At 31.8% G+C, this 14,602-nt stretch overlaps 1 protein-coding gene across 1 annotated transcript in view; it reads left to right on the top strand.

Moving 5' to 3' along the window:
* ATRNL1 (attractin like 1) overlaps positions 1 to 14,602 on the top strand; it is a 548,298-nt gene that overhangs the window by 131,869 nt on the left and 401,827 nt on the right. The window lies entirely within an intron of this gene.

Genomic DNA, 14,602 nt, shown 5'->3' with positions numbered 1-14,602 from the left:
ATATAAGTAAATGAAGTATGTTTAATGTGAGAAGGTTTCTGACAGAGAAAAAAGTTAAAAGTAAGCAAGGAGTGAAGACTGCAAATAACCTCGTGGTGTTGGATTAGGGTCTGAGATAACAACATGAATTCGTGTGTGTGTGTGTGTGTGTGTGTGCGCGTGCATGTGTGTGTTAATATAGCTAGTGTGTACACATAGTTAGAATATATTTATATATATTTCCTGGCTCTGTTTGCAGGGAGGGCCTAGAAGCCATGATACCCCAGTAGCAACGAGTAAATCCAGTGCCCACATCTTGGTTTCTCAATACTGTTTTCCAGTGAAATGGCCAATTCTAGGGCTGAGACAGGGAGACTGTAGATGAGCCTGGAGCATTGTTTTAGTGGCAGAACGTGCTATTAAAAGAAAAAGAAAGATGAGATTATGTCAGGGGGCACAGAGCCAACTTAAAAGAGTTCTCAGTAGATCACATCTGGGCAAAAAAGAATAGTGATTGTATTGGGTTGTAGCCCAAAGTGAAATGATATGAAACCATCTCCATGGTTTCCTACTGATTTAAATGACTGAATTAATAATAAATGGACAAGGGTAGACAAATATTTCTTACAGAAAAATTCCAAATAATAAATGTAGAAGGAATGAGGGAAATAAAAAAAAATCACTGTTAGACCCCACAGTAATAATTACTGTAAGAAAAATCCACTTAAGCATGTTGAAATTAATGGGTGAAACAGGATATTTGCATATTTTAAAAGTAAAAGAATGGACCCATATATAGCTAACAAATCAAGAGAAAGCTGAATTGGCTATGCTAATATCAGTTAAATAGTTTTCAGAGCAAAAAATATCATCTGGAATAAAGAGGTTCGCTTTATAAAGATTAAGTGGATGAATTCAGCAAAAGGACATAACATTTCCTAAACGTTTTCACCTAATAACAGACTTTCAAAATAGATGAAGTTTTAGCGGTGTATGACAAGGATCCTCTTTTATTTTCCAGAGATGTTATAGGTTACTTCTTTCTTTGATTTGTGTAGGTGGCACTGTACCAGTTTGTTTTTCTCTCACTGCTTTATTTTAGAGAGTATATTTTTTTTCTATTGCAGCATAAAACATTATCACAAATTTGTAGGCTTAAATAATATCCATTTATAACACACAGTTCTGTATGTCAGGTGTTGGGGCATTGGCCTGACTGGCTTCTCTGCTTTAGGTCTCAGAAGTGTTGTCAGTCAGGCTGAGTGTTTTTTGGAAGCTCTGAGGAAGAATCTGCTTTCAGGCTCATTCCGATTGTTGGCAGAATTCAGTTCCTTGCAGTCGTAGGACTGAGGTGCCTGTTTTCTGGTTGGCTGTCAGCCAGTGATCACTTCAGCTTCTGAATGCTCACATCCTCCTCCGCATAGAAGGGTTCATCTCCTACTAGCATTGTAGTCTCAAAACCTCAAATGGGATCCCTCACACTTTTAATCTCTCTTTTCAAGTGGATACTAGTTCCTTGTCAGGGATCATCTGATTGCTTTTATCTAGGATAAGCTCCCTTTCTTAAAGTCAGCTCTGTCATGTAACGTACCTAGTCATCAGAGTGATTATCCCATCATATGTACAGCTCCCTACTGCACTGAAGAGACCATTGGTGTTTGATTACATAATGGAGTGCTATAACCTAGCTTCATTGACACATAAGACTAACTAACCATCACACCATGCAGTTTTCCCATTTAAAGTGTGTAACTCAGTGGTTTTTAGCATATTCACAGAATTATGCAACCATCACCACAATTAATTTTAAAACATTTTTATCATCCCCCAAAGAAACCTTATGCTTACTAGTCACTGCATGTTAACCTCCCACCTACCCTTATCAGCCCTAGGCAACCACTAATCTTTATATCTCTATGGATTTCCCTATTCTGGACATTTTATATAAATTGAATCATACAATTATAATCTTTTGTGACTGGTTTCTTCCACATTGCATAATGTGTTCGAGGTTTATCCGTGTTGTAACTTATAGCAGTACTTCTTTTTATTCTCAAATCATGTTCCCTTATAAGAATATACCGCATTTTGTTTATCTATTCATCACTTGTTGCTGGACATTTGAGCATTTTCAAACGTTGGCTTTTTGAATAATGCCAACTTCCGTGTACAAGTGTATGTGTAGACATATTGTCATTACTTTGGAAATGGAATATCTGGGTCAAATGGTAACTATGTTTAATCTTTTAAGGAACTGCCAGCCTGTTTCAAAGCTGCCACATTGTTTTACGTTCCCACCAGCAATGCATGAGGGTTCCAGTTACCCAACATCCTTGCCAATACTGATTATTTTACATATTTTAATTATGGTCCATGCTGGTGAGTGTGAAAAGAGGTACCTTGTCGTGGTTTTGATTTGCAGTTTATTGGTGGCTAATGATGTTGAACATCTTTTCATGTGCTTGTTTGGCCATTTGTATGTCTTCTTTGGAAAAATGTCTATCAGATTCTTGACCATTGTTGAACTGGAGTATTTATCTGTCTATTATTGAACCATAAGAGTTCTTAAAATATTATAATTACAAGTTTCTTATCAAAAATTGATTTGCAAATATTTTCTCTGTGAGTTATATTTTCACTTTCTTGATAGTGTCCTTTGAATCACAAAAGTTTTAAATTTCGATGATGTGCTGTCTGTCTTTTCTATTGTTTCTTGTGTTATTGGTGTCATTCCTGTGAAACTGTGCATAATATAAGATTCCAAAGATTTATGCCTATATTTTCTTTTAAGAGGTTATTATTTTTAGCTCTTACATTTAGGTCTTTGATCAGTTCTTTTTTTTTTTTAATTACTCTTCATATGTAGTGTGAGATAGGTACTTAATTCTTTTGCAGGTGATATCTGGATGTCCCAGCACCATTTATTGAAAAGGCTGTTCTTTCCTCATTGAATTTATTTTTCATTTTGTTTATTTTGTTTTTCATCTATAGATATGATATTTTAGTCATTTTATATTTTCCATTTCTCCATATTCTTGAGTATATGGAGAATTCTTTTAATAGCTGTTTTAAGAATCCTTCTTTGCTCATTCCATCTTATATGCCATTTCTTTGTTTCTAGTGACATATTTTTTTTACTGATTATGGATCAAATTTTCCAGCATGGTTATTTTTAATGGTATCTGGGTATTATTTATTTTTTATAGTTTATTATTTGGTTATGTTCTATTTCTTTTAGTGTGTCGAACCTTATTCTGGGATGCAGTATGTTATGTGGGATCTGTATGATCATTTCAAAAATTGTTTTTAAGGCTTATTAGGGCTTGTGCATTCCAGCCTTCAGTCCAGTGCTAATTTGTTTCCTCTACTAAGACAGTGCCTTTCTGTGGTCTCTATACAATGCTCACTGTATTATGAGGTCTCCCCACTTTGACTAGGAGGAATACAAACTATTCCCAGTCCTCTGTGAGATCTGGCATTATTTGACTGTTTTCTGGTGGTTCTTTCTCCAGCTTCATGGGGTTTCAAAATGTGATCAATTCATTATTCAGTCAAAGACTCAAACCCCTCTGCAGATTGCTATGTGCAACTCTCTCTTCTGTAGGATTTTGCCCCACAAATTTAGCCACCCTGAGCTTTGACTTCCCTGAACTTTGACCCTTGTTCCCTCAACTAAGTATTTCTAGAATGCCTTTGTTTGGGTTTCTTTCCTTGGGCTGCATCCTCAAATATGCCTCTAGGTAGCAAGCATGGCAGTCATATTTTGTTTTTTCTTCTCTTAGGCATGCCATTCTTGAGCTGCTTGTTAATATTTGAAAATAGATGTTTCATACATTTTCTTTAGTTTTTTTATTTACCGTTAGAGGTCAGTTATCAGAGTGGTTAATCTTTCATGGGCAGAAGTGGAAGTCTTCAGTATATTTTTATTTACAATTAATCTCTTGTAAATAGTCTATAGGTCTTGCTTTTTAAAAAAAATCTAGTTTCACAATCTCTTTTTTTTATCAGAGTATTTAGTTAATTAAGATTTAATATAATATTAGTATTATTGAGTTTAAGTCCTATCATTATGATATTTGTTTAAAATATTTCCTTTATTTTTCCTCTGTTGTTCCTCCTTTGGCTTTTTTTTTTTTTTGGATTAATTAAGTGTTTTTTAAGTCCATTTTTATCACTTTCATTGGATTTTTAGCTATACCTCTTTTGTGTTTTTTTTAGTGACTGCTGTAGTGATTGTAATAGTCATCTTTATCTTAATCACAATCTACCTTGAAACAATATTATACTACTTCATATATAAGGTAAGAATATTATGATAGTGATTCCATTTGCTCCTTTCCTGTCCTTTGTATAATTATTGCCGTATATTTTACTTCTTTATAAGTTGTTAACCATAAAATACATTATTATTTTTGCTTTAGACAATTTCCTTATAAAGAAATCATAAGAAAAAAATCTCTTTATTTATCCATATTGTGATCATTTCCTGTGATCTTTATTTTTTCCTATAGATCTGAATTTCCTTCTGCTAGAATATTTTTTAGCTCGATGAACTTTAACTTAAATATTGTGTTTTTAATCATAGCATTAAATTATCATAGCTTTCGTATACCTGAAGAAGTTTTTATTGTGTATGTTTGTGTCTTCATATTTGAAGGATATTTTTACTGGAAATAACATTCTAAGTGGACAGATATATTTTTAAAAATAATTTGAAGCTATAATTTCCTTTTCTTCTGGCTTCCTCTTATTCTCTTTAAGAATTTCTCTCAGTTTTGTTTATCTTTTGAAAGCAGTATCTCTTTTTCATCCCTCTGACTTTTTTTAAATAGATTTTTTCTCTTAGTTTTTGGATATAAGTAATTATAATATGATGTACCTAAGTATCGGTTTTATTTTTTACTGTGAATCGTATGACTTACTTTGTAGCTTTATGTTTTTCATCATTTTTGTGAAGTTTTCTGCCATTATCTCTTCAAGTATTGCTTCTGTTCCACTGTGCCATTCTTTCTCTATTTCTAGGAATTCACTTCACTTATGTTAGGCTTTTTCATTATGTCCTCAATTATTTTTTTTACTGTCTTCTCTATATTGTATATCCTTGCATCTCCTTTGATCTATATTTCAGTTCCCTAATTGTTTTTTTTTTTTTTAGGTGTTTCCAATTTTCTCTTAGATCTATGTTTCAATTATTTATTATTATTTAACATAGCACCCCAGCTCACTATTAAGGTATTAAAGCAATTTTATTCATGATTCTGCATCATCTGCTTTTGCTGAATTCTGCTGGGCAGTTTCACCAATTTCTCTTGTTTTTTTCTCAGATGGCTGCACTTATTTGGCAGCTGGACTGGTTTTGGATGGTCTCAGATGCTTCATTCACATGTCTGGTGGTGTGAGCTGGCTGCTTGGTCTAGGGATCTTCAACTGTTAATGACTTTTCTCTGCTATACTTGGCCTGTCATCCTCCCTAGTATAGACAGGGTTTCTATATATGGTATTCTTAGAATAGAATTCCAAAAAGGAGAGAGCAGAGTATGCATGCCTCGAGGCCTAAGCCAGAATTTCTATACCATTCTGCATTCTACTGTTCTGAGAAAGTATTGATGCCAGTCCATGTTCAAAGAGTGGGAAAAATCTCACTTTTTTGATGAGAGCAAGGATCAAATATCATTATGAATGTTGTATATACAGAGGTTGCAAAAACCTATGCAAATTATTTTCGGCTCATCTAATTCATTTTATCTTGTTTGTTTGTCTGTTTATTGACATAACTCAGATGCCATAAAAGCCATCGTTTTAAAATGTGCAATCCAGTGGTTTTTATTATAATTAGTACATGTGCAACTATCATCATCTTATACTTCCAGAACATTTTCATTACCCTCCCCCGCCCCCAAAAATCCCATTACAACAGTCACTAGTTATTCTTCCTTCCCCCAGCACCTGAAAACTATTAATCTGCTTTCTTTCTCTGTGAATTTTTCTATTCTGGACATTTCATTTTATAATATATAATTTTATAATTTGTTTCCTTTTTTGTCTGACTTCTTTTACTTAGTATAAGTTTTTAAATTTCATCCACATGTTTATATGTTCATCAGTTGATGGAACTCTGGCACCTTTTTGCAGTTACGAATAATGCTACAATGAACATTTTTTGTTTTAGTGTGGACATGTTTTTTTATTATTTATTTTGGTATGTAGCTGGGAATGAAATTTTTAGTCATACAATAAATATATATTTAATCTTTTGAGGAATTGCCAGGTGGTTTTCCAGAGTTACCATTTTACACGACCATCAGCAGTGTCTGAGGGTTTAATCACTCTCGTCACCAACACTGGTTATTGTCCATCATTTCGATCACTACTCTCCTAGTAGGCGTGAAGTAGTAGCTCATTGGGATTTTGATTTGCCTTTCTCTTATGACTAATGATGCTCTTTTCACATACTTATTAGCTATTCACATATCTTCTTTAGAAAATGTCTATTCAAATTCTTGTTTCTTTAAATTTTTTTTAATTATAGAATTTTAAGAGTTATTTATGTATTCCGGGTAGTAGGCCTTATCAGAGATAATATTCTCAAATATATTATCCTAAACTGTAGGTTGTCTCTTCAGTTTCTTGGGGGTGTCCTTTGACGCATAAAGTTTTTATTTTGATGATGTCCAGTATATCTACATTTTTTCTGTTGGTTGCTTTTGCTTTTGGTGTCATATCTCAGAAACCGTTACCTCCTCCAAAGTCATGAAGATTTACATCTACATTTTCTTCTAACACTTTTACATTTAGGGAGGTCTTTGATCCGTATTTAGTTAATTGTTACATAAGGTGTGATATATGGGCCTAAATTAATTTTTTTTGCAAGTGAATATCAAGTTACCCCAGCACCATTTACTGAAAAGACTATTTGTTCCCCACTTAGTGATTTTCAACCCTTGTTAATAATCAATTGACCATAAATGTATGAGATTATTTCTGGACCTAATTCTATTTCATTGATCTGTATGTCTGTCTATATGCCAGGACCGCACTGGTTTGATTACTGTAAATTTATAGTAGGTTTTGAAATTGGGAAGTGTCAGTCCTTCAACTTTGCTTTTCTTTTTAAGATTGTTTTGGCAGTCTGGGTCCTTTGTAATTCCATATGAATTTTAGGATCTGCTTATCTATGCCTATAAAAAGTCTATTGACATTTGATAGATATTACTTTCGTAGATCAGTGAGAATGAATTGCTGTCTTAATAATATTAAGTCTTCCAATCTGTGAATACAGAATATCTTTACATTAATTTCTTTTAGCAATGTTTTGTAGCTTTCCACATACAAGTCTTGCATTTCTTTGGTTAAATATATTTATTCCTAGGTGTTTAATTCTTTATGATGCTATTGTAAATGGAATTGTTTTCTTAATTTCATTTTTGGATTGTTGTTTATAGAAATACAATAAAACCGATTTCTTTATACTAATTGGTCTTTTATCCTACAACATTTCTCAACTCATTTATTAGCTTAAATAACTTTTTTTTTGTGGATTCTTTAGAGATTTTTATATGTAAGATCATGTTATCTGCAAATAGAGTTAGTTTTACATCTTTTTAAAAATCTGGATGCCTTTTATTTCTTTTACTTGCCTAATTGCCCTGTCCAGAACCTCCAGTACAATGCTGAATAGAAGTGACAAGAAAGGACATTTTTGTCTTGTTTTTAATCTTAAAAGGAAAGCTTTCAGCCTTTCACCATTAACTATGATATTAGCTGTGAAGTTTTGATACATGCCTTTTATCAAATTGAGACAGTTTTCTTCTCTTCCTTGTTTCTTGAGTATTTTCCAATCTATTGAGATGATCATGTGGATTTTTTTCCCTTTATTTCTCTGTTAATATATTGTGTTACCTGATAGATTTACATATGTTTAAACAATCTTGCATTCCTGAGATAAATTCCACATAGTCATGGCGTATAATCCTTTTTAAATGCTAGTGGATTCAGTTTGCTAGTAATTTGTTGATGATGTTTGCACCTGTAAGCAATTTGGTAGAATTCATAAGTTAAGCTATACTTTTCTGGCATTTTGTTGTTTATTAACTAAATCTCCTTTGTAAAAGCCTATTCATATTTTCTATTTCTTCTTGAGTAAGTTTTGGTAGTTAGTGACTTTCGAAGGTTTTGCCTTTTTTCATCTAGGTTATCTCAGTTATTGGCATAGAGTTGTTTATAGTGTTTCCTTATAAATTTTTCCCCACTCTTTGTCAGTAGTATGTCTCTTCTTTCATTCTTGATTTCAATAATTTGTGTCTTCAATTTTTTGGTCAGTCTATCTAAAATTTTGCCAATTTTGTTGATCATTACAAAGAACAAACTTTTGGCTTCGTCGATTTTCTTTATTGTTTCCTACTTTGTATTTCACTTATTTTCACTGTAATCTTTATCACTTCCTTTCTTCTGCTTGTTTTAAGTTTAATTTTCTATTTATTTTTTAATTTCTTAAGGTGAAAAGTTAGGTTGATTTGAGACCTTTTTCTTTTTTAATGTAACCTACCGTTATAAATTTCTTTTTAAGCAATGTTTTTGCTTCATTCTGTAAGTTTTGGTATGTAATGTTTTCATTTTCATGTACCTAAAAGTAATTTGTAATTTCCCTGTGATTTCTTTTTGGCTCATTGGTTATTTAGGAGCGTGTTGCTTAATTTCCACATATTTGTGATTTTCCCAAATTTTTCTTGCCATTGGTTTCTAATTTTATTCCATTGTGATTAGAGAACATACTCTTTTTATGACTTCAGTCCTTTCAAATTTACTGAAGTTTGTTTTATGACTTAATATATAGTCTCTCGTGGAGAATGTTTCATATGCACTTGAGAAGAATGTATATTCTCAGGCTGTTGTATGGATTATGCTCTATATGTCTTTTTGGTCCAATAGGTTTATAGTGTTGTCCAAGTCTTTTATTCCCTTGATGATCTACTGTATGGTTGTTCTAGTCATTATTGAAAGTGATGTATTGCTGTCTCCCACTATTATTGTCAAATCGTGTTTTCTATTTTAATTTCTGTCAGTGTTTACTTCATGTATTTTTAGGCTCCTTTGTTAGGTGCATGTGTGTTTACAATTTTTATATCTTCTTGATGAATTGCCTTTTTTATTATCATAAAATGTTCCCGCTTATCTCTAGTAATATTTTAAAAAGTTTTTTTATCTGACATTTGTATAGCCACTCCAACATTCTGTTGATGGCTGTTTGTATGCTATATCTTTTTCCATCCATTAATTTTCATTCTGTTTGTATCTTAAGGTGTATCTCTTGTAGAAAGAACAGGCTTTTATTCAGCCTATCAATCTCTGCCTTTTGATTAATTATTTAATCCATTCACATTTAATGTTATTATTTGTGTAATTGGATTTACGTGTTATTTTACTTTTTTTCCCCATATGTCTCATGACCTTTTTGTTCTTCTGATCTTCATTTATTTATTTTTTGCAGTAAGTTAATATTTCGTAATGTAAAATTTTTGTTTATTTAATGATTTTTCACTGTTTTTTGAGCTATTTCTTTAGTGATTACTCCAGAGTTTACTGTATACATCTTAACTTATTAAAATATGCTTCAGATTTATATTAACTTGATTCTAGTGAGATGAAATAATGTCGCTCTTATGGGTCTCTTTCTCTCCTGTTTTTGGCAGTGTTATTCATATTATGTCTATATATGTTGCAAACTCAACAATACATTTTTGTATTTATTACTTTATATAATTTTGTCTTTTAGTAAAACTGAGAGAAGAAAGGAGGGCAAGTATATCTTTACAGCTTTTGTTATATTAATCTTTGTATTTACCTTTTCTGGTTTTCTTTATTTGTTCCTGTGAATCTAAATTTCTATCTGGTAATACTATGCCCTATTCTTAGCCCAATATAGGTTTCCTTCAGTCACTTTCTTTGTGCTGTTATTGAGAAATATATTACATTTTTATATGTTATAAGCCCAATAATATCATTATGTATATTTTTAAAAATATGATTTTTAAAAAGTCAGATAAGAGAAGAAAAGATATGAAATATATATTTTTACTGGCTTTTGTAATGATGTAATGACTGTTAACAGTGCTCTTTGTTTTATTATGTGGAATTGAATTATTGTCTAGGATCATGTGATTTCCCGTTGAAGAACTTTCTGCAGTGTTTCTTGAAAGGTGGATCTGCTAGAAATGAATTCTCTTTGTGTATCTGTTAAGGTCTTTATTTCATGTTAGATTTTGAAAAGTAGCTTTGTTGGATAGAAAACTTTTGTTTGATAGTTTTCTTTGAGAGATTTGACTATATTATCCCACTGCCTACTGGCTTCCATTGTTCTCGATTAAAAGTCATTTGTTAATATTATTGGGCTTCTTTGTAAGTGAAGAGTCATATTTTCTTGCAGTTTTCAAGATTTTCTCCTTGTCTTTGGCTTTTATCATTTTTGTTATAATGTATTGGTTTGTTGATCTTTTCATGTTTATTATACTTAGAGTTTGTTAAACTTCTTGGATGCATAGATTAACATTTATATCAAATTTGAGAATTTTTTAGGAATTATTTTTTCAAATAAATTTTAACCTCTTTTCTCTGTCTTATCCTTCCAGCATTTCCTTTATGCATATATTGGTGCACTTAATGGTGTCCCACATTTATTTGAGTCCCTGTTCATTTTTTTATTCTTCTCTACTTCAGTTTATATAATCTCTATTGATCTCTCTTCAAGACCGCTAATTCTTCTGCCAATTCAAGTCTACTGTTGAATCCCACTAGTGTATTTTTCATTGCAGTTACTATGCTGTTCTATTACATAATTTCCATTAGTAGTTTTTCATAATTTCTGTGATTTTATTGATTTTCTCTATTTGATGAAACATTGTCATCACACCTAGTTTTACTTCTTTAAGCATAGTTTAAAAACATTTTTGTCTTTAATTATTTTGATTGTCCTTTTACTCCAGTTTTTGGGGTGTCAGTTCTCATTTTTATTATCTCTTTTTTTGTCCTGAATCTCCTTTATGATGCTTTTACAGTGGTTCATTTTGAGGTTTAATTAAGTGTTGTTCTTTTTTTTTTTTTTAACTTTATAAGTGGTTTGTAAACCAAGGCATGCAGATCCAATCTAGTCCATTGCTTATTTTTGTAAATAAGGTTTTATTTGATTACAGCTGTTATCAATTGTTGTGTATTGTGTGTGGTTGCTTTTATACTGCAATGGGATAGGCGAGTAATTGTGACAAAGATTGTTTGGTTTGCAAAGCCTAAAATACTAATTATTTAACTCTTATCAGGAAAAAATTATCCAGGTTTCTATTTTGTAGTATATTTGTGTGATCTGAGTTGTAGAAGTATTTCAAGGGGCCATTTACATTGCTTTTGCAAGGTGTATGTGTCTTTCCTTGTTTACAGAACAGGTTTTACATTAATATTTGATATTGGGGTTTTTCTACCATATGGATGATGTGAATTTCAGTCAAACACATATGCTTGGCACAGGCTTTAATTTTTCACCAGTGACTTTTTTTTTTCATACACATACCTAGTGGACCTGATTCTTTTCTACTTATTTGGGCTCGTGATGTATTTTAGTACTTTTTTCACAGATGGGAGCCATAATCAAAGGCTTCAGACATTTATAAATATAGTTAAGTTTGATTCCGTTGGTGGAGTATGCTAGAGACTTTATCTCCTGGCCCTGCTGGGTTTTGAAACCCATACTTCTTCACTGTTGCGTATCTATCTCAAACTTATCTTTAATATTCTTATTTTGAGTGCCTGCTTCATTTCTAGCACTAATAATTTTCTTTTAAGGTAGGCTATGTGTTCAAAAAACTTTTGGATAAATTTTATCCTTGATTTTCCACATATATATTTTTGAATTCTATTGAGAATGTCAGGCAGATATTTTAAAATGTTTTATATCTGTTTTAGAGAGCACATATTTTTCAAAATATGTACTTTATTTGCATATTCAATGATGACTTTTTCATTATGTTTTATTTTCATATTTTTCTGTTTGTGTGTCCATAGATGAGGAGCCATCTGGGCGGGTTTTAAAATTTAAACAGAATAGTATGGATGGCTTCTCTTTAGCTTTATTCATGTAACATAGCCAGGCTGTTATTAGAACCTTTCAGGTGACAACATATCCTGGAAGAAGTACAAGTTTTCATTACCTGTTGATCCAACACCCTGATAACAGTGAGAAATAAAACTTAATCATAGCCTTACCTACAGAGTATTCTTGGCTGATACAGCCATTATGCTTAGGTCCTACTTTCTATAACATGCCTTCTCCTTTGCCATTGCTACTGTAGTAATTACCAGTGATGACGGTGACCATTCTCTTTTTTTTGCTGGAAATTTTGATTGTAGTTAGCTCTAAATTATACTAGCTTTTTGTGGAGTATATTCACTACGTGAAACATTAGATTCCCTGTATCACACTTTGTAGCAGCTGTGTGGAGCTGTACAGCGATATGCTTCTGGATTGCCACACGGCCCAGATCTGCTTTCAGAACTTCTCACTTTGAGGAAGCGACAGTTGAGTGGCATTATGTCAGGGGCCCCTTTTTTAATTTCCAGAAATTTCGTAGGTTACTACTTTCTAGTTTTATTTGTGTAGTTGTCGCCATACCCAAATTCCTGTTGTTCCTGGCAAGTTTTCTTATTATTTCAGTGGTAATCTGTGAGGTGGATGTTAGATGTGATTGCTAAATTTAGCCAGCTGACTCAGAAGTTAAAGCAGTCGTTTTCTGATGAAAAAATGTAGTCAGGAATTCCATAAAATACTTAAAGTAACCCATCTCTTATTTCGACTTTTCCAAGTAATGCTTTACCTGTAGTGAGCACTCAATAAACTTTGTTTTTACCTGAGTGAATTAACCTATTGATTTCACATAAAATTTTCTGTGAAACTATACCTTAAACTTTTTAAGCACATCTTAAAAAGTTAAAGTTAACATAATTATTTCTTATTATAAAGCAATGTGAATTTATTGTAGAAAATTAATAGTGCAGAAAAATTTTTCTAAACTAAGATAAGCATCATTAACTTCCTCATAGGCATATTTATATGTTTAAAAACAAAATTGTGATTATTTTAAACATAATGTTGTGTATCTTTATTTCACTTAATTTATTATGAATGTTTTCCTTTGTTGTTAGTTTTTCTCCTAGCCGTTTCATAATAATATATGATAATAAAAGTTTGAAAACTATATTATATTTCTCAATTTCAAAGAAAGGGTGATGAAGGGTATTTAACATTTTTCCACGATGACTCCATGTCATTTATATGCTGTGTTACAATATGCCTCTGAAAATTTCTGTAAGATATATGCATTTGGTTTTTACTTTTTATTTGGGTGTATTTCTTCACCCTTTGATATTAACTGATGTTGATGACCTTACACTAGTGTCTTGGGATTTCTCTCTCACTTTTGAAATTTTCAAAAAAGAGGTATGGTACTTAATGTCTGTTTTTTTGATTCATACATCCTGATTATGCATTCGTTTCTGTCATTGATTAGCTGTGTGACTTTGGGTAGTTCCTTAACCCAAGCTGTCTCATCCTAGATATAAATGGTCCCCAAAATAGTACCTTCCACATAGAATTGTTGTGAGAATTAAATGGTATAATTCATGTATAATTCATGTGTACCACCTAGTACACTATATGGCAATGGGATGGTATTTATAATACTTAAAAAGCGATGCTACATGTAAACTGACCAATCAGAATAGATGCCAGGCAGAAACAATAGACTGAACATTGACTTTCCTGGCTAGACTGAGAGAGAGAGCTCAGTTAAATGCTATTATAGTTGTACTAACGATGACAGTGGTTATGAAGGTGGCAATGAGGATGATGTTCGGATAAGCAATTACTAAACTAAGTCAATATCATGGCCCAAATAGACACTAAAGGCATGAGTTTTATCTCTCATCTGAAATTTTTGGATTCTACTGTAATATTAAGATGAAAACATATTAAATCTTATTACGAAGACACAAAAACTCAGGCTTTAAATTTGATTCTGTTAGTTCACAATCACACGGAATTTCAATTAAGTCTTGAAGGTTTTCCTGCCCAAAGTAGATAAACGTTTATGCAAATTAACTTAAAAGTACTTTTTTTGTTCATTGTACATGAATGTATTTTCTTGAAGTAAGGACCAATTGCCACACAATTTTCTATATTTACTGATCCTTTGTTATTTTGTGTAGATATAATTAAGATGAATTTTTACATTATTAAATCTGTATTCAGTCTCATGTTTATATAACTTAATAGACATAATATTCACATGAATCTTCAAAGAATGTTAAAAAATAGCCCTTCTTTACCTATAGCATCTATGTTTCAATTTATCTCTAACACCTACATGTTATAGAGCATAAGGCAAAATTTCAATACAGAATTTACTGTATTATATAATCCTGCATTAATATTTTGAGCCACATATGTTATACATAAAAAGAACTTGAGAAATATTCTTTGGACTTTGCTACTATTCAGATTTTTAAGATAAATTATTGTCTTGATATTTATTCTATGTTTGGTGTTTTCGTGTGGATATTTGTCATATTTTCTTACTATTTC

Source organism: Pteropus alecto, unplaced genomic scaffold (genome assembly GCF_000325575.1).
Source record: "Pteropus alecto unplaced genomic scaffold, ASM32557v1 scaffold177, whole genome shotgun sequence".
Taxonomy (NCBI): domain Eukaryota; kingdom Metazoa; phylum Chordata; class Mammalia; order Chiroptera; family Pteropodidae; genus Pteropus; species Pteropus alecto.
The sequence above is the reverse complement of the archived record's forward strand: the minus strand, read 5'-3'. Positions and strand labels throughout refer to the sequence as shown.